Source organism: Amphibalanus amphitrite, unplaced genomic scaffold (assembly GCF_019059575.1).
Source record: "Amphibalanus amphitrite isolate SeventyFive unplaced genomic scaffold, NRLGWU_Aamphi_draft 000029F_arrow, whole genome shotgun sequence".
NCBI lineage: Eukaryota > Metazoa > Arthropoda > Thecostraca > Balanomorpha > Balanidae > Amphibalanus > Amphibalanus amphitrite.
Genome location: NW_024881525.1, coordinates 1,471,627 through 1,493,140, shown reverse-complemented (window position 1 = coordinate 1,493,140; position 21,514 = coordinate 1,471,627). Strand labels below are relative to the sequence as shown.

General features: G+C 49.9%; 1 protein-coding gene across 1 annotated transcript in view; it reads right to left on the bottom strand.

Annotated features, from left to right (window-relative positions):
• The window catches only part of LOC122365887, a 36,024-nt gene extending 21,638 nt beyond the window's left edge, over positions 1–14,386 (bottom strand). Inside the window, exon 1 of the mRNA XM_043337497.1 lies at positions 14,263–14,386. The gene's annotated coding sequence lies outside the window, so the exon portion shown is untranslated. The remainder of the gene's footprint in view (positions 1–14,262) is intronic.
• Positions 14,387–21,514: the final 7,128 nt, after the last annotated feature.

Sequence of the window (21,514 nt, the reverse complement as noted above, 5' to 3'; positions counted from 1 at the left end):
ACATAATTGGTCGCGCCGCGTTGGGCGCCGACGCTGCGGCCACCCGTCTGATCTTACCGGTGCAGACAACGGAACACATGTTGGCGACTCGTACGTCTCTCTGCGGCGGGTGTCCGATCTGCCAGTTCGTGTTTCGCTGGCTCCGACTCACGTCTAGCACAGTCACCAGAGCACTGCAGGACTGTCACCGGCCGTGCGCCGCGCGCTGCGCCGTGCCGCCCCCTGACCCTGTGACGTCGGCCCAGGGTCAGCAGTCACCCGTGACCCGGCCGGTTCGCCCCTGACGCCCTCGGAGAGACCAGTCGCCAGCAGGAAGCGAGTGCTGATCACTGAGGCGAAGAGCGCGGACCCCAGTCATCTGATGATTCAGGCCAGAAGGGGATGCTGGACACCGTGACCTTCCCCAGATGGCTGAGCACCGGTGCAAATGAACCCGACCCTCGAACGTCACACGAGTCCTCTTGTGAAAGGTCAAATCGCCATCGCAAGGCATACATTCGGATATTTTTTCAGCACTTCCCTGAGCTATAAACACGGTTTCAACTTCACTTTCTCATTTTGCAACTGGCCGTATCTAATGGCTTGTTTCGAATCGGCTCAAGATCTAGGAAGATCTGGGAAAAATCTGGAGAATTTCACAACGGCGTGAATTTTCTCGCGAAATTAGCAGTGACATCATATATGTCACCTGCAGATAAGATAGTTGGTTAAGAATAGCACGAGAAATACAGAGTGTGTGCCCAGTAATGCTAGTAATACCTCAACTCGGGTAATTCGACTGGCATTTGGTGATTAGGCGACTGAATTCCTGTGTGAGTTTGACTGTGGACACTGTAAACAGTTGCATGTGAAAATGTTCGGCTCAATAAAAATAACAGAGTTTTGAGGACGCATGTAATGGCAGACATACACGCCATTCATCACTCATCAATTCATCATTCATCATTTTGTATGTAACAACTGGCTTCAGACGTATTAGCCGTTGCGACATCTGTCCCGTCCCGTTTCTTTTCTCCCTATTACGGGTCGCCGATGGTGTCCTTGGACGGCGGCCCCTACCGCCATGTCTGGCGCTGCTCTCGTGCGCGGGCTCACCACAGGACCGCTGCCGGCGCCGTCTGTGTGTCTGTGTGTCTGTGTATCAGTCGGTCGGCCCGTTGTGTGGGAGGATATCGTGACCGTCGCCGATACCACTCCCCCGATCGGTCCCTCAACATGGCTCCCCGACCGCAGCCCGGTGCGCCGCGGTATCGATCGTATCATCCAGGCCGGCCCCTCAAACGGAGCAGATCTGCGCGGTGTGCTGGGCCGGTCGGAACTGTGCCACACGACCGACACGTGCCTCTCGGCGCGATCGGACCGTCCATGTTTAGATGTCACTCGGGACCGTGTTTGGATGACAGTGCACAGCACCGATTAGTTAAAGGAAATAGTTCACTTTCACGAAATTATTTTTTTTTGCAACGGATTTATGATTTTTTATGTTCAAAATAATCAGCAAAGAAAATTAAACCTTTTTATAACAAAATATTATTTTCAATATTTTGATATAGGAAGAACTTTTCAGTTTCTGTAAGGCACACGCGATCCAGTATGAAAAGAGCATGGGTCCCGAAAATTCTTCAGAAACAGAGAAATTATCGCAGCCACCGGCATTTGGGCGATCTGCTCGATCTGATAATGTTCCCCTGAATGTCCTAATTGATCAGTACGAGAATTTCTCTAGAGTTCTCGTAGATAATTTCTCTAGTTTCTGAAGAATTTTCGGGACCCATGCTCTTTTCATACTGGATGGAAATATATGCAAGGCACACATCCTCAACGCAAGACACCTTTTTCGGGACAAGAAATAGAATATCTTTGCCTAGGGTGATCGTTGGGCTGTAAAAGCTCCTGATTTATGCTCGTCTCAGCCCAAGCTACGGAACTGCTATTCCAGTTCAAAACCCATGTTAAAAAGTGAACTATTTCCTTTAACGGTATGTGAGCCGCTTGTCAGGCGAGACGCCCGCATTGGGAGACGGTGATGGCTATTCGGGAGGCAGGGCACGCTTGGTCGGTGTCTAAGATAGGGCGACGGGTGAGTTGAAAGGCAATTAGTATCAGATTGACGCACAGAACCAGTTCTGGTCAGCGGCCTTGTTCTGTTCGTACTTAATTAGTCACCATTTTTATGTGGCAAGGATTAGACCTTTTAAAAGTCGATTAGTGTCTTGCTCCAGCATGCAAATGAAGACACGTCATTGATGCGCCTTAGCGACTTTTATAAGAATATGCTTCACTTCCTTGCTGGTCGGTGTTTGCATCGGACTAACGGGAAGGTAGGGCAGAACACGGTATTTCTGGTTTGGAAAGAGCCAAGGAAAAAGTTTGAAGGACGAAGTTTATCCTGTGTCTAAGGAAATGTGCTTGCGTGATTTCGTATTAATTCTCGCCAGCTTAATTTCTTACTTGCTGTCATTTTTTGCAACGGTGGTTTTAAATGCTGTTAAGCGGTGCCTGTTGTTATTCTATTTTTCATTACTTCCATTATCGTCATTCAATGGACTTATAGCGTGAATTCAAACATGATTAATAACCATCCGAAACAAAACAAATTGAGCCGGCTTTATTGTCTATTCGCGCACTGTCTGAATTAAGTCCATCAGCGAATAAGATTGACAGCGCACTTTAGCAGTCCGTTGGTGATCGCAAGCAACAATTACAAATTAGTTCATTCTAAACATGTATAACCCTCAGAGCTGCAAAAGAAGACCCGGATTATGAAACCCATCTGGGTGTGGTCCCCCGAGGGAAAAACTCAACCACAGCTATGCGCGGCGGTGGAATCGACACATGGCCTTAGCCACCGCCTGCAAGGTTTGCCACTTTTGGTGAGAACAGTTTCTAGCTCTTCCCCAGCGAGTCCTTGCCGCCCGGCGGTGGCTGCAGATCCCTGTGTCGCCCTGCCATGGAGTGTGTGACACGGGGTCCAGCGGCCCGCCACATTCCTTCGCCATGAGCATCAGCTAATTTGGCGGCTGCTGTGGACGATATCAAAGTTGCCGTCGGCAAAGATAAACATGTTACTGGCGATGACGGACGTCCAATGTCACCACGCTTTGCCACCACTAATGCAGAATAGTTGAAATGTCAGAATTTCAGGATTTGTCGGCTCGCTGAATTCGTTGAAGCTTAGCGCTGTGTGATATATGGGTTGAGCTATTTTCAGACTGACCAGTCGCGGTGTTTCACGGAGCGGTGGGCAGCCGGTCATGTTTTTGAAGGGTCTTTATGTGATGTCATTACGAAGCGTACCCGGTGCCCGCCTCAATTCGGGTAGCCGTCGGTGTTATGGGGTACGAGAGCTTGTAGCAATTTCGTTCCATTATTCATAGCGGTAGGCACGGGTCATTCTAGCAGAATTTGCATCTCCACTACACGATGGCATACAGAAGGAGGAACGAGGACATGCCCGGGCCAGTTGACGGTAGCCCTGAGAAATGTCTACAAGATTGGGCGACAGGATGTGCTTGGCAAAGCGACATGAGACTAAGCCTTTAGTTTTCACAGGTCAAACCAGTAACCTTGGCAAAACAGTGAATATGTAATCCATTAGGTGATGCACGTAGTTGTCAAAAGCAAAGATGAATCTCGCCTGCTTTTCATCTGGGTATAGGTATATGTATTTGGGAGCATTATCAGAGCTTCGCTGTGGCTAAAAGTCTCAACACCCAAAAAAGTAAAAATATATTCAAGTGTGCGCCTTTCGGTATTTCGTTCTCTCTCCCAAAGTTCCCATGAAATTCCCACCCATGTAGCTCGTTGAGTCGCATCCCATATTGTACCGTTATGCCGGGGAGGAAGGGGGCTGTCTGATGCGGCCGGTGAGCGCTCGGCCGTGGGCACTCGGACCGCCCCTGGGCGTCATCGACACACCGTAACAGCTCGGCAGGCGCGGGCCGACAGGAAAAGGAAGCCGGCCACCGGCTCCGGGGCAGGTGGTGCCAACTGAACCGTTGCACTTCCCTTCCCACGGCGGCGCCGGCGGCGGCGGCGGCGGCGGGGGCAGATGAGGTCACTGGCAGGACCAGCACCTGCCGTTCTCGGCGCGCCGTCAACAGCCAACGGTCCGCAGAGCGCGCCGCAGAGAGGGGAGCAGCCGCCGGCGCACCGGCCGGCAGCGCGCCGCCAGTGTCAGTGACCTGATGGGATCGGAGCCGCGTGGAGTCGCCCCGGGCTCCCGCGCTCACCGGAGAAGCGTACCGAACTCTGCCGACCAACGGCCGACAGACAGACAGACGGTCCGGGCGGCCGCCCGCCCGCCACTCTCAGGGTCACCGCCTGCCAGGGCCAAGGGTATTCGGTCACCGGTCCCAAAGAGGTGAACGCGGATGCTGAGGCACGGCAGACAACCGCTAGGCGCTAGCAGAAGAAAAAAAAAACGAGGAAATCGCCATAGGTAATTTGTGTGAAAAGGCTTGCAACGTTTTGAAAGCGTAAACAACTTTCAAGGCAAAGGCTGCTTTGTAGCGAGAAATAATTGTATAGCGAAACGATAAGAATGAATTACGAAAGTGCAACCCATTAGACAGAGAATTATCATTAGGAATCAATCCACAAAAGCAGTACCTACTATCCAGCTGTCAACATCACAAGTGCCGCGAAAACCGTTTTAGAGAGCCAGTTTGCACATTCGGAACTCATTGGTCATTTTTGAAGAATGCATAAACGAAGTGGCATCTTCACGGGTGCAGCTTTGCAAAGTTCTTCATGCTACTTTCGAAACACATAAGTAAATTGCAACAACACATTCTTGCAGTATCCCCAAAGCAGTTGTATATACCCACAAATAATACCCACCCGAATATGCGACGGACACCTACTAACCAATTCCATCTGAGATCTCGTCCTTCGGTATGTCACTCCCATAGGGCCGTAAAAGTGTGCACGGCACGTGTAATGACATACACGTGCTGCAATCTGTCACCAAATCGACACGTGGTCGTGCGCTGGGGAGGGCGCGTCGCCGTCAGATACGCCATGAGACGGCTCGCCGCCCGCCCGACGGCAGCGGTAGATGCCGACAGACGCGGCGGCACATCTCAAAGAACGAAAGTGGAGGAGGCGCGAGAGTCCGGCGGCCGGCGCCAGTGGTAAAAAGTGAAACTAGCGGCGCCGCGGGCGGCGGCGGCGGCGCGGCTGGCGGGCGCTGACCGTTAGGGCGGCCTTGGCGGCGGCGGCTCCGCCCAATAGCCGCCATCCGAGGGCGTCTGTCCGATCCCAGTCGACCGGACGCCACGCCGGAAACGGGGCAGACCGGGTGCACGCAGCCCGGGACGCACCAGCCGGCGGCACTGTACCGCGCCGCGCCTCCGGGCAGGCCAAAGACCGCGTTGCTAGCCGGCTGGGCGACGGCGCGGGGGGAGGGGCTTCATGAGAGCTGTGACGTGTGGTCGCGAGGGCCGCCGCCGGGTGCTGCTGCTCGGTGCAATGACCCCGCTGCTCCCCGGCCACCCCGGCCTGCCCGTCCCCTCGCTGAGCTGCCCCGCCACGGCAGAGGCCTCGCTCTCCGCTGCACTGACTGGTGGGACAGCGGGCGCCGCGGTCGAGTCGAAGGCAGGTGGTTCCAGGAACGTAATGATATTCTGCTGGGAGCGGCAGCGGGAGAATTTCAATTTTTCTTGGTATTAGTTTTGGAGGATAACGTCAAATCGTTTTGAATGGGTTTTAATATGAGTATATTTTTTCAACGGAACAATAAATAAGCACATTAAAGATGAGATGATGGTGAAATGTCTCCGATAATGGCCCATTTGATGGCTGAAACGAGTGGCGCACCTCGCCAGCATGTCGCCGAGATCCTGACCGCAACCAGTAGATCCACCATAGTTCGTGTGAAGTAGCGATTCTGTGGTAAGTGGTAGCTGCATAGGTGTCAAAAAGCAAGACAATGTTCCAGATGAAAATACAAATTTAATATGTGATGATACGCCATTCAACCTCGCGGTTTTCCTAATCGGCTATCATTCTTAAGCGGTGACATCAGAAACAAGGAGCATTAGAGCTTCTTAATTCCACACGGCAAAACGGCTTATGATATTTTGTTTGTTACTATCACTGCCGCGATCAGCCAATACTTAGTGAGGATAGACCGTGACGTCGGAAAACACTACGTTACTATGGTGACTAGTGATAAGACGCTTATATGGCGAATCCGCTGAATACACTGAGAGAGAACCGCACCCCTAAACGCGTCCCACAACCGCCGATTGGGATATTTTGTAGCCAGATAGCCAGATAGGTATTCGATGCATAGCGCCAATTTAATGTCCAGAATCGCTAATTGTTTCAAAACAGCCTCTAAACACATCGGATGTACAAAACTAGTTGCGCTTAGAACACTTGGTTTGGGGGTTAATTAATTAACCCGGCAGTTGCTGGGGTATTTCGCCACCCACCGTTTGCTGGGGGGGGGGGGCGTTAAACGCCCCCAGCCGATAACTCGAGAACCAATAGGCGCAGCGAAACGCACGAGGCGGCAAACGAAAGAACGCGACGAGACGCTTCAGATGAGTACTTTAAAGTTGAATTTTGAGGTCACAGGTAAGGTCAAGGTCAGGTCAAACACCTGAAATCGGGCTTTCAGTAGCATGGACTTCAGGACTTCGCAATGGGCGCCTCTCGTCATAAACTCTGTCAAAACGGTGCACAATCCATCATATAAGGCCTACAAGAGTGTCAGCTCCATGCAGGGGTCAGTCAAGCATAGGTCAGGGTCAAGGTCAGGTCAACCGGGCAGGCACATATCCCCGAAAATAAAAACTGATATTGGCAGCTTGTGACACATGTTTTATGGGTAATTTGGGGCGTAGAACACGATGGTGACATTCATTTTATCATATGTGTACGTGTTTGGCTAAAAAAGTTCAATTTAAGAAATTCATGTATCATGGTCGTGAAGTAGTCACGAGAAATTGCCAAGATTCAGTTCAAGATTTTGGAAAATGCGGAACGATAATCAATAATCGAAGATAGCCATTTGATTCTCCATGGTATTGGCAGTCTAATGGTGTTTACGTCATGTCTATATGTCTATTCTGTGATTTTATATGATTTTTTGAACATATGCCGTTTTTGGTCGAAAACTCAGAAATCATGACGTCACTAAAAACTCGATATCTCAAAAATTTTCCGACCGATTTTTTTTAAACTTTGTCACAATAAACTTCAATCAATTCCTTACAGGTACCCAAAATTTGGCGCGCCTGCGGCGCGCCGTTTTTATGCTATGGCCCGGCAAAAAAAGTGGGGGCGTTTAACGCCCCCCCCAGCAACTCGCGGGTTAATGGTACATGCATGTTCTCGACGCATAAGATTGTTACAGCAGGTTCTCAGCTGTGTGACCTCAGCTGCGCAAGGCTGATGCAACAACGCACCTCCGAGAAATGTCGCATTTAGGTACTGATTATATAACGCCATATATACGAGTATCCACAAAGAGCTGAAAATGCCATGTTTGTCGTAATTACACGGATTTTTTTGTAAGTCCTTCTCTGGCAAGCAGCTGAACAGCTCAGATCAGAAATCTTCAAGACATTAAATTGTCAAACAGGCAAAACAGTTCCATTGTAATCCCGCGAAAAACCACTGGCACATTAATTTCTATATTGTCTGGGCAAAGTATGATCAAATAACGAGAAAATTTCGTCTCTAATTTGAACAAAATGAAAGGTTCATTCAACTCGTCCTTCCATACAGATACACATCCGTTCCATATACGAATGAATCCAACAGGGCTATATCAGCCCCTTTAGTCAGTAACACGGGTAGCCGGAATAGCAGAGCTGATGCAGCCGTTTGCAAAGTGTGCACCATAGCCGGACAGTCCGCTGTGCGGAGTGGTGTACCGCAGGGTCGCTGCATTGGACCCCTGTTTTTCGTCACGGTGCGCACCAGAGGGGCCCAGAGCCAGGCGCGCAACCATTTCCGTGCCAGTGACAATCAGGAGGCCCCGATGAATGAGCGAATGAATGCAGCCCATTGAGGGCTTGATTATCGTGACGAGCCAGTGCACGCCCTGCAGCTGCAACGGCAGCCAGACGGCGGCTGCAATTCAGTTGAGGCGGCGTCGCCCTCAATTGGGGCCCTTTTTAGATGCCGCTCATGCTGGTGCTGCCAGCCGGGGCGATGGCGTCGTTTCCAAGACATCCACGTCATGGCAACTGTTCGGGATCAACAGTGTTGACCTCTGTGTCAAGCTTGTGACCCCTGTGCCGAATTCCTAAAAGGTCTGTCGGATTGCACGATTTCTGAGAGATGCGGGAGTGACCCCAACCAGGTACGCGCCGCTTACCCATCTCCCAATGCATCGCCGTAACGCTAAGTCAGATCAATGAGATAGTTTAGAGGCCCGCAAAGGAGATAAGGCGTCTCCATGTTCAACATACCACCCCAGAAGATCTGCTCGTATCGTCTGCGACCGCTAGTATGTACCAATGAGGTTAATGCGGCCGATTAAATGCATCATATGGCGAGGACAAATCTCTCTGAATTTCTGATCCGCTTGCATAGTTAGGACACCGGTGGGTTGCAACACGCGAAAACTGAAAAAAAAAACAGTGCAGTAAACATGTGCAATAGCGTTTCTTCCTTGTGTGCAGTAACAATACTTTAAAAACAGTCCATACACCGACAGACTTTTGGGTGCCATGGGAAAACACTAAAAGTGGTTTGTATCGATTCACTGAAAACACTTCACTACAAATGGAGTAAACAGCCTATATGCAATATGCCTATCTAATTCATTCATGCTTTCATTGAAGTCCAAGCATTTCGTGCACATTAACTTCTTGAGCCAGCCTGAAGTGCAACTCAAAAGGCCAGCAAAGCCAAACAGCACCTAATCTATATTCTGAGAACATACAACTGCATTTCATTGCCAACAATATTCAAATGCTGTGAATCGGAAAAAGTGCGGGTACTGGTCTCATGACTGCATGTCCGCCGAAGCCGGTACAGCGGGGAGCCAATGCACCATTAAAAGTGGCGGACCGTTCCCTTAGTTACACCATGGAGTGAGCCCCACCAGCTGGTTGGAAAAGTGTTGTGCTCACTGGCGCGCGGTTCGCACGAACACCACACAGACAAACGCTGCCCTGGCGGCGCTCGAGTTTCGCGAACGGCGGCCGAGCCAGATCGTCGGGTATACCAGGTAGATTGTGTGATATCAGCTCGGGCCACCTCATTGCGGTCTGCCACTATTGGAAATCGGGCCAGGGAGCTCACAATCCGCCGCGGGACGCAGCGTTCGGCGAACGCCGTTGTTTGACATTGCATCAGTAAACCGGAGTTTGCACTGTATAGGCTCGATACCCCTTAACAAACATCAGGATATGTCTAATGAATCACATTTTCCTCGCGGTTTGGTTTACAGTTCATTTATATTGCAGTCGTATTCTGGCTGATCAATAAAACTGCACCGAGCTAACAAGTGAAAAGGCGCAATTATAATAGATCTTTACAACCTTAAGGACATGCGTTTCTGGATAAATTTACGAGTCATTAAGCGGCGATTAGTGTCTGTCGAATTCACAATGAGCACTGTGATACGGCGGCTCGGACCTCGGACCAGGAAAGTACCTGACGATGTGACAGTGACACACATAACGCCGATCAACTCACCGACTCCATAGCTCTGACAATCACCCTCTCCGAGAGATAGGGCCACTTTTACGACCGTCGACCAGAAGAGCTCGCCGCGTTTGGCAGATGTCGAAGGCCATTAGCCGTATGAATATTCTCTCGGCGTGCGCATTGCATCAGCACGAAACCGGTCGTTTCGGCGCACCCGGCTACCTTCATTTGTTATTCGTCAGACTTGAGGCCGCGCTCGGCTCTGCTGCGGTAAAATCACGCGGGTCACTGACGGCACAAGGCCATCCGCGACTAACGGCAATTCATGGAGCTGTATACCGCCACTTGGCGACGCGACAAGGTCGATTGGAGCTAACGACATGGCTTCGATCACAATAGAAGATATGGTAGGCAGATGGTACACACATCGTGTGAACTTGAAGAAACTTGCACGTCTGACTTGCGACTGACTGCTGTCGCGCTCCCAATGGCGGCAACTCAAAATCCGGAGGCGCGTCAAGGCCAACCCGTCCGAGAGATTCGGCAAACGCCTCCTCGTTTGATGAACTTGGAGAGGGAGCCATTCCCTGTCGGTGCATCGGACCGATACGGCTGAAGAAGGTAGCGTTTCGGATGCATTTTGGCGTCACTGTTCGTTTATTCACCGACACGTTTGCACACTGCAAATCGTGATTCGACATTTGTGTTCTGCCATGGCACCCCAGCATGTAGCTCACGTGTTCGGTAATTTTATTCTCCTGCAGCGGATTGTTTTCATCCAGCTCGGCAACGGTGAAAACAGGGCGAAGCCAGCCATTCAGCGCTGAAGGAAAAGCCTCACGAGCTTCGACTAAGTAGGGACAACTTTGGGGCTAATTGGAAAACCCGTTCAGGCTTCAGACGTTCATAAAATGTTCCATGTCATAAGACAATACGTGCCTTCGTTCTTATCTGGCGAGCTGGAGATGGTTATCTCATATGTGAGATGAGCGAAGTTGTCTGGCAAATTCTTGCCAAAAGTATTTTATATTCGTAAGCCATGGAATTTCCTTGAGATAACACACCCTTTTCATGATCAAAACAGTCCGGGTTTCTTGTTAGCAAATATCCCTGACTGATAAATGCATTAAGAGAGTGGCTTTTAACATTTATTTAAAAGCGCAATGACGAAATATATCATTTGAATTTCGCCGACTTACGAGTGTGGTGTTGTCCAGAATTTCTTAACCCACATCAGGAATCATTCGTGCGGGCCGCATTTCGCACGCTGCATAATAACCGGTACTGCATCGGCATTAAATAAAAACTTTGCATCGAAACGAATTTCCCCCACACCAAACCGTTCATGTTATGCGGTCTTCTAATCGCAAAGATTTGGTAAGACCGGTCGGATCGCGTAGGTGTTTCAAAAATCCATTATCTAACAAACCGTCCACCGATTGGCAGACACGGTAATGATCCCGGATTGACATCGACCAATGTGATTAGGCGCCTAACAGGATTTGGTCATTTTTGCACAGTTGTAACGCACCTGGATCCGTTAAAACGCTGCTGGATTATCAGGTCGGGACAGGTGCAGTGTAATGACGACGCATCAACGCATATCGTCAGCTTCCGAATCGGATTAGCTGGCCAGGGAGCTTCATGGTCCTCATTTTGGAAGTCGTGTACGGTCAGTGATCACCGTTTAAACTAAATGGTGCTTTTTATTTTATTAGAAATAACTACCAATATGTCGAGAAATACAAAGACAGCATTTGAGCCTTTCAGTATCTATTGTCTACAACTAAAGCTACTTATGCAAGGCCTATTTGGAGTTGCAATTGAACCAAAGTTAAACGCTGATTTTAGAAAGCAGACAGGAGGTCTCACATTACATTCATACTCGAAAACCACTTTATCTTCGCCTTCTATTTCACAATTGGTTTTTTCCCGAGCTACCGGAAATCGAGAAACGACCAACCGACGCCTACCACTGTCGCACCCGTTTATAGCAAACAGTTTGCGCACTTTAACATCCGCGGAGGAGCTGCAGAGGGTAGGATTTCCCGCCCTTCATGACGCGCCCCTGCAATGGAAATTCCTCACCCTCCCATCGCCATGCTGTGGCTCAACGAATGCAAACGTATACAGCGAGAGCTCGGTCCGGCCTGGCCTACCCATCTGAATCGCAATGTTCCCCGGGCTGTATCCGCCTACTACCGAGTCGCGATCGCGGCGGCTCGTGTTGCTGTCCGTGACGCAGCGATGGCGTCATCGATGATGATCGGATCTCTGGCCCGGGACCGGTGGCGGAACGACGACCGTCGCCGGCACACGACAGACGAGTGACAGCTGTCGATAGGTGACGACCCGCGGAGGGACCTGACCTGACAGCCAGCCGTCTGGGCGGAGTGAGCGGGCCCGTCTGCAGGATCCTCGAGGGGTGGGAGGCATAGGAGGCCCTGCCGCCGGCCACTGCAGACAGCATGGGATTGGAGAGCAAACCCCGAGGGCCCCCGGCTTATCTTACTACGAGGAACCGTAACGGTACCGGTTACCCATCGATTGTGCAATAACCAGCCGCTAGTCACGCTCTCCAATTTCGTGACATGTAGCCAATTAATGAAGGCACGAGTGTATACAAATGGGGACATCTTGGAACCATATTGCAGTTTACAAACACACGTCTTATTGCAGCAATCTATCATTATTTTCATGACAAGCCTCCCTCAGAACTTTTGCTAAGACCGATTATCTCATAGTCATCAAAGCCGGATACAGCAAGCAATACCGAATGGAAAATGACTTGTATTTATACGGGAAACACTTTACATAAACAACGGTCTGCCCGCTAAATCTCGTTATCTAGTCAGTCATTCTTATCGGCTGTCTCGGCCTTCGCCAAATCGTACTCGAACATCGTATATCATGCAAATCTCGGCTTTATCAAGATGTCCCGCAGCCTTCGGAGGTCACAGCGGACAGCTGACCGCTTTTCTTATTCTCCTGAGACGCGCCCCAACGGCGCATGGTACGGGCCGTCCTGTCTGTCTGTCTGTCTGTCTGTCTGTCTGTCTGTCTGTCTGACTCGTCAGAGACTGGGCTTGCCGCTGTCGGGCCGTCGAGTGTGACATATCGACCAGCAAAGGAAGAGTTAGGCTGACGAGACGGCGTGGCTTCCACTTCATGGGATTCACCCATGATTCACCGATTCACCGGCGCTTTCAACAGTGATGTGGGATGGTCCAACTGGACCGATCGAAGGACCAACTGGCCCAACTGGAGGACCAAGCAAGCAGACCTACCGAAGGGCGAGACAGACTGACTGGTCGCGAGCGGACAGACCAGAGTTAGTCTGGATTGGGCCGAGCTTCTGCCACTGTTGCACGCCACAAGCCTCTCAGAACAGAATGCCGGACAAGCAGATCTCGCAGCCTGGCGGCGCTAATACGGGAGTTCTGACGGTGGCCGCACGGCGCGTCACGACCGGCTGGTGGCGACTGGTACGCCGTGGCGACGGTGCTGAGCCGTCTTAGAGTGACGCTGCCCCAGACGGAGGTGTGTAAGGTGGACACCGCAGGAAGGCGGGGTGGCGTGGTGACAACAGCCGAGGGTCGCGTCCTTTGGTTACGGGCGGCGCCGTGTATGGGCATGGACAGACCGGTCGCACCGGCCAGTTCTTAGGGAAGCATGCGATTTACGGTCAGGAAGGAAGAATGACATGTGTGAAATAACTGCACCGTGATCGGACCGTTGGAAGGACAGTGACGAATGGCACGATAGGCTAACAGGCGGTGCTCTTTTCAGAGATCCTTTCCACGAATGGCCTTCATATGTATATTTGACTGCCCAAAGAAGTGAATATGGCGACGTTAGGGATGTGAATAGGTGGCTTTTATAATAATGACACGTGATTTTACGGTGCCGATAGCCAGTGGCGGATCCAGGGGGGGGGGGGCAAAATGGGCATTTGCCCCCCCCCCCCAAACGGCATAATTTTAACAGTACGCCTATGGACAAGGCATGGAAAGAATCGATAAATTGTTATGGTTTGCCCCCCCCCCCCCCCCAAACTCTGAGCCCGCCTCTGCCGATAGCACCCACTCTAATAAATATTTAGCCACCTCATAGTTACAAGAATATAGGTTTTATCTGAAAGCGGCTCGTTTTGTTCCCTGCCTGGTTATGTTCGTTAGGTTCGGTCTCACATAGTCGCTAATAGAGTCCCACGTAAGTGGCAATTACTGCGCTCAGCACCTGCCGCATCGGATGTGAAAACAAAAGAGCCAATCATGTGAGTCGTCGTGGACCGGGAGCCCGAGAGAAATAGTTGAACGAATCTACCGCGAGAGAACGGAGAGCCTGTTGAGGAAGGCCACCGCTTTGAAGGCCGATGTGGTCTGAACAGTTGTGCACAGATGAGTGAGATTCGTGCACTTTGGTGCAAGTCTTTGCACCGAGATGTGGCGACTTGATCACTTCGAGCTTGTCGCGCCAAGTGGAGAGCATTGTTCTGCCCATCAGTCCGCAGGAGTCTCACTCCCGCTCCTCCGAACCATCGACGAATTGTGCCGATGATGGAATGACACAGTCTGTTCATCGTCTCATCACACACGCACACACACATACGCCTCCCGCACACCAGGTGCCGGCGGCTGGACTCACCTGATTGGAAGCCGGTGCTGCAGTGAGCTTTCTGGCGCGGTGCGGCGCGGCGCTGAGCTGGCGGTGCTGTCGGGAGCTGGTCAGGGCACGTCCGACCTCCTACGGCTGTGGCGGCTGACTGGCCTCCGCGGTCGGGCGACGCGTCCTGCCGCCCTCTGCCGCCGCCGGCGCCCCCTCCCTGCCGACCCCCTCCCCCCAGCAGCGGTCATGTGACTCCGCCCCTCTCTCACGGAGGGGTGGCAGCGCCAGTCTGTCTGAAGCTCAATGAGGGGGGGGGGGGGGCGTCAGTGTGTGCAGCAGTTGCAGACGTTTTCTCGGACTTGGTCTGAGGACGACTGCGAGGTCAAACACTGCCGTCGGAAGAGATAGGTTTGGGGTGTGGCTGCACCAAAAAGGAAAGGACAACCTTACATTTAAAGGCGTCAAGGAACCAAGGTTTGAATAATGAATTATGAGTGAACGGTTTCGAAACAGAATACAAATAACATAATACACATTTTTCAACGGTAGTAGCCATTCCATCGTCAGCCTACACTCTACAGCCCCACCATGAACATTTCTTAGAGGCTGAATGTCGTTTGTTTTTGTAATTTCAAATACAGCACATAGTAATGATCATTGATATTTAATGTAAATAGTAGATTTAGTCTCAGTATTTCACAAAACAGTCTATTACTCGCGTCGAGTAAACAAGGCACCGATGAACAAGTCACGGCACAATTGAAGTTTGTCGCATGCTTATATAAAGCAGTTACCGCGGGACCACGCAATTGATTTTACGTAAGTCTCTAGTTCGTATCTCAGTTATGGTTATCAAGCCCATGACGGATGGTGTGACGCACGCGGTGACAGGTCACTACGGGACTTGTGTCCCGTAGTGAGGACTACGCGAGGACCTCGCGAGGACTCAGCGAGGACTACGCGAAAAGATAAGTGAACACTGCTCTTGCTTATGTGCTCGGCAATGCGATAGTATGCTGTACCCATGGTCTCTGTCTATAGGCGACATTACACTGTCACAGTGTCACGATGACACACTTGGTGACACCTCTCTGCAATGCCCGGCCACACCCGAGCTGCGGCGGAAAGCTGGTCACTCCAGCGGAAGTGGACCGCCTCGTCCCATACGCGGCGCCCTTCGATGTGGTGGATGGCTCACATGCAACGCTGGTATGCTCCAAAGCTTTGGAGAAGATAATCCGAAATGAATTGTGAGTTGATCGGGTGAGGTGTTTGCGAGTGAGTCAAGCTGTAAGAAACTGAGCGAGCTACCTTTCGATGAAAAGTGATAATACCTTTGACCGTTTGAAATGCAAGCAATCGCAGATATTTGGAACATTGCCAAAAATGGAGCGAAAGTTTGTTGCACGATTCTCAGAACAAAATTGATGATTATGCAATTCTTAAAAAACGCGTTAGCTTCTGAGTGGTTATACGAATCAAACACGGATACAAATTCTGATTGAAAATGTAATAAAACGTTAATCGTGATTTGCCCAGAATTTAGCTTTAATTGAAAAGCCATCGATTAAAAAATGCCTATAATTTTACTGCTAAACGATAGTCATAGGCACAGCCCTAGTGGACAATTGCCATCTGACAGTTCCATGCGCTATAAGATGTTCTTTTAGAATGTCCAGTTTTAGAGCCTCACGATTGAAATACACTGCCGATTGCAGCGAAGAGCCGAATTCCTGTTATATCGCTAAGCCTTCTCTGGAACGCGACAGTGACCGCGCTGTTCTTTGACTTTCGGCATGTTCCGAAGGGCGAACATAATGCGATCAACCGCGTACATCGGTAGCGTTTTGGCTACATGACGCCATGCAGACGCGATAGGTGTTCGCACGGACCTTTCGGCCGTGCATGAATAAATGCATTGTGTGCAGAGGCCGAACAATGTGGCAGATACCACGCCGTCCAACGGCGAGCAGATTTTTCAAACCGTTATGAATGCATTGCTGCGCGAACTGGGCACATTTTTCTGAATTCAGGCTGATATGTTTCAAGAACACGTGCTTCTCCGCGGTGTAAAGCCGAGCTGATGTTTCCCGAAGCCATTCACAAAGAGGAGAATCTATTCTGGGGTAGAATTCATTATTTCTCTACCACATGTCTTGAACAAACGCAAGATGATAGTGACACATGCATACATTGTATGACCGCGATGCACATTGAGACGTTGACATGTGCAAATCCTTTTCGGCTGGCAGTCAAGGTGGAGTCGGTTACCGCCGTGCCCAGTTGTCGGCTGTCCCTGGCTGTTGCAGGCACCTCGGTGCGACACCAGGTAACGGCACTTGACACGCCGTTAGGCTGACCCGCGCTGGCTGTATATCTGGCAAACGACGTCATAAGAGGACACTGATGACGTCATTAGCGGACACTGATGAGACGGGCCGCCGGAGATGAGGGTGACCGTCTCGGGTGGCCGTCCGCAGCCTGTCCTGTCCGTCCGTGCTGATTATGATACCTACCGACACGTGGCGTTATTGCCCAATGCCCATGGTGCCCCGACGTCTGGCGGGCGCATTCAATACTGAATCACCCTCCCTCCTCAGTGTGACCATCTGTGTTGCCATACAGTCGACAGACGGGTGGAGTACCCGTCGTGTCAACCCGGTGTCGGCCATGGCGGTACGATTTGGACACATTCAGGGTGGGCTGGCGGGCAGCCGACACGCTCTGCTACTAACGGTGACACCCAGTGACATGATTTATTTGGCGGCTTGTCACACGCCTGGAGTTGCCATTGGCAACAGTCATCCCTGACCCGTTCAAGTCCTGTCCAAGCTGCAGACGGCCAGGGGAGGGGGACGAATGGCTAATATGGCATTAAATAGATGTGATTTGTAGGATAAATGGTTTCCTGAAGTTGATGTTTGTATGCGATTCGTTCAATCTATAGATAAATATTTTCGGGAGGTTGATTGGTCCGATTTTACCAAGTTGATGCTGAAGAAGTGCAGCAGCCAAAAGTGTTCCTTACGTAGTCGCTACGCATTCACCGCTTTGAATACTTTTGTATCAATGAATGTCATCAGTTACGCAATAAATGTAACAGACACACAATCCTTGCACCTTTGGCATCAATATCAAATGGTTTATCACGAAGTTGAGCCCATTGCTCACAAATCATCACAAGCTCCTGGGAATATACCTACTGCAGTGCAACGAAACACGTACCACTACGTCGTTCACCAAACTAGAGCAAACCCCCGCATCACGGTCGCCGGTTTGGTGGAGCCCTGATCGTGATTTCCTCCTCTACTGTTTTTCAGTGAGAAAACACGCCGTATCGCACCAAACACCCCGGGTCGGGAGAAGAACCACGACCAAAGGGAAGCCCCGCATCTCCCACTGGCCCAGAGAATCCGGCACAACGGACCGGGCTAAAAAGAAATCTGCCAAAAATGCCGCGGCCGAAAACGTCCCCAGGGGCGGCACACGGATATGCTCTTGGCGGATGTGAGACACATGATTTCCGTATGTCACGATCTACGCTCCGATGAGACGACAGCCGGCACTCCTTCATTTCCGTATACAATAGGTAGACATGGACGGAACTGTACTGAGTGCCACTGTGCAGCTTGTAACGGTGCTCTAACTTTTTACTGATATGTAAATCGGGGAACCAAAGAAGGGGATGCCCGTTGCAGCAGCAGCTATAAAAATTAGAATACACCGATGGCTGGTACTTACTACTAAGCAAAACAAACACAAACCCACCCCAGCCAAACTAACAAAATCACGATCATTCCTCCAGGGCTGAGAAGCGACTAAAAGAGTCACCTTTTCAACATTTCACGGGCCAGTATTTAGTGCTCGTCGCCAGCCAATCGCGTTCCGTCGCCTTGCGTCGTTGCTTCAGGTGTATTGGACGGAGGTCACTGGCACAGTCCGGCCGCCATCCTCGCCGATGCACCCGACCCTCCTGCGTACACACATGGGATGGGGGAGCACCGACCCGCCGCCGACCACCACGCCGATGACGTCACTGGTCAGTGCGCGGCATTTCCGGAGCATTGGCACGAGTTCGGCGCGTCGGCGCATCGGGCCAGCTGCTGGGGGCGGGACGGGATCGTAAACAATGCGCCGCTGCCGTCAGTCATGGGAAGTATGTAGAGTTTCGGTTAGATGCGTCACTGGGAATGAATTGACCCGAGCGACTGATGGACGAATCATTGGTCTATCGATTCCAAAAAGGAAATGACTGCATCTAAGGCAGACAATGGCGTGCTCTGACATTATATGTTTTTGTATTTATTCTTAGACATATGTGTGATGAAATGTTAATTGAAAATCGTGAGTTTGTGATATAAGTTAAGAGCCGTCAAGCAGGCTAGGATATAGTGACGGTTTAGATGAGAGAAACAAAAAACGAGTTATGATCATGCGAAATAGCCTATTAAGTTGTAAAGCATCTAGGTTTAGCAGCAGCCACAATTAATGCCGTACCTCAATCACGTTTGAGAGATTCACACGTCATAATGGTCGCCCTGTTTCACGTTTTATCATCAAAGACGACGATCGCGCTGGGAGAGCGTCCGTTCCATTGTTTACCATTGTTTGTTTTGTATTTACACGAACATCATAAGGCCCTCCTCGGTGATGTCATAAAGATTTCCCTTCCCATGCAAGTGGTACAGACCACATGCTTAGCTTAGGTGATAACAGGTGATTAGATGGTGATGATAACAAGAATTGTCCCACGGTGGTGTGAAGGCAACATCCGAACACATAAATCGGCTATATATTTTAGATGGTGAATGCCTGGACAGCTTAAGCGAGCGAGAAGCTGTTTACAAAACCTTGCAGGTATGGGAGCATGGAGGAGAGAAACTTTAGGACTCTGGAGTTTCCAATAAATGTTGTTGTATGCACTTCATAATTGCTAGGATTTGGGCCAGTTGGTTAGAATTACATTAGTAATGCGCAAAGTGCACTTTGCGACCCCATGTTTCCAGTAGACGTCTCCAGGTATTGACTTTGGCCTTACTAGACATTGTTCTGGCCAATATGATATAAAAACAGAGAGGATGTGTTGAATCGTATGCTCTATGATAGATCGCATAGATGGTTCTGCATGAGGCCTTTCCGGGGACATTATGTCCCTGAAAGCTTCCTATGTATATGCGTAAGAAGTTTCGAGCTTCTCATCAATATATTTTCTCTGAAGACCGGAAGCGTCTTAGGTAGTTCTTATGAATAACCAATAAAACGCATTTTCGGCGAAGAGCGAGCGAACGCAGGTGAGAGCTAAGTTGCACAGGTCACTCATCTCATTGGCATCTTACAGCAGTACCTAAATACCTACACTTATAGCACAACCAGTCCAGCGTGCTCGAGATGTAGAAGTGACTAGTGAGCCCTGCACGTGCGTACGTGCGAACTTAGACCCTCACCGACCTGTGTCGAGTAGCATTTTTGCAATACCCAACGTCATCAAACAATCATCCAGAATGGCAGTGGCCAGTCCTGGTTACAGAAAAGCAATGACTTCAGATCACCACATTCGAAACATTGCTTCTCTGCAGAGAAGCAATGGCGGTGTGGACTGTTTTGCCGCATGGAAAGGACAGTTTTGTGATTTGAACCTTCTAACGGCTGGAAAGCTTGATTCTGGGTGAAATAACGACTCACTTATTAGCTTCGCAGTCAAGGAAAAGAGGCTACCAGAGGGTTTCTATCTATAGCAATGACCTTTTTGTGTTGATTTATCATTGTCTGGTTTTACTATGTTGAACACTTGTATTTGTAACTGAATATCCTGTCATATTTAAGAATATGTTCCGCACGAATTCACTAAAGCCTTATAAGCCGAGTAAACACCATCTAAAGGACGAAGTGATCTTACATCTGGTCTGGCCCGAATTTTCTCACGCAGGCGACTTGTCTGGACGGACCCTCCGAAGTGTCCAGAAATGTTACTATCCACGTGATTACCTGATGAGTAATTTAAACATCCAGAGCGGGCAGGACGATGGCTCTGCGACCATGTAAGTCGTCGTGTCTGCTCCGACCGCCAGACGGGCCATAATGCTGCACCAGAGCCGTCCGGCTGCACCCATATCAGGCGGGCACAGATAACGCTGCAATCCGGACATCTACATCGTAAGGTCGCATGCCACATTCGTCATACGTCTGCGGCTGACCTGGGAACGCCACACGCCGAACGGCCCGACGACGGTCGAGACGAGCCCCCCGTCACCCCCTCCCCAAAATCCCTTGCATGCAATACCGCGACCATGTGACCGGTATACGACCTCGAGATGGCGATAGATCTGACATATGTGCTGTCCCAAAATACAGATTATCTGTCAAGGTTACAGCCTTCGGCACCAGGCCATACCTGAAGGTTGTATATGCACGGACAGTGACCTTCTCGTGCTGGGTAGGACATTTGCAACGTTGTCCAATATTGTTACCTGCGACATGAATTTGCTCAAGTTCCGTGTAGCTGTGTTCGGTAATCGGACTTCAGGTACCCAAGTGTCCGCTACTACGCATTTGCAATCGAAAGTACATTTATTTACTTAGTTGTCAACTGTAAGAGACTGTAGAGGGAGATGCAACGCATTTTAATGCCCATTCAGAAAAAAAACAGTATAAAATGAACAAACAAAAACAAACAAACAAACAAACAAACCAACAAACCAACAAACAAACAAATAAACAAGCAAACAAATAAACAAATAAACAAATAAACAAACAAAAAAGAAACACACAAACAAAACAAAGCAAAAAAACTTGAATGGGTAGGAGTTGCAGACGAGGTTTCTTCTCGTAACGTGCAGAATGTCTTATGATTGGCTTGTAGCATATCATTCCAAAATATGATTATCAGTGCTGGCAATCAGCACAATACGCCGGGGCTTGCTCTTGCGTGAAGCTAATGCAGCTGGTGCAGTCCTGAAGTCGCTACGGGAGTAGAATATTGGGTGTCGCCGGCCGTATAGGAGGTGATATTTGCTCCTATTTAGGGCCTTGATTTGCCCCTTAGGGTTGGTAAGGTAAAATTTAGGTGCAGAATAACGGTACTTGAGTTTTCCTAATTTAATTTATTCTTATCACTTCCTAGTGAAGAACAGCAAGGTGGGCTTGGCGCTCAATTATACCGTACGTGCATTTTCATTATTAGGTGCGTCTAGGACTCACATGCTTAGATGCTGCTACTGAATTCCAGCAGTTGCTATGGTTGGAAACTAAGAATAAAGGATATGAAGTGGCCATGCTTATTTAATAGTGGGAT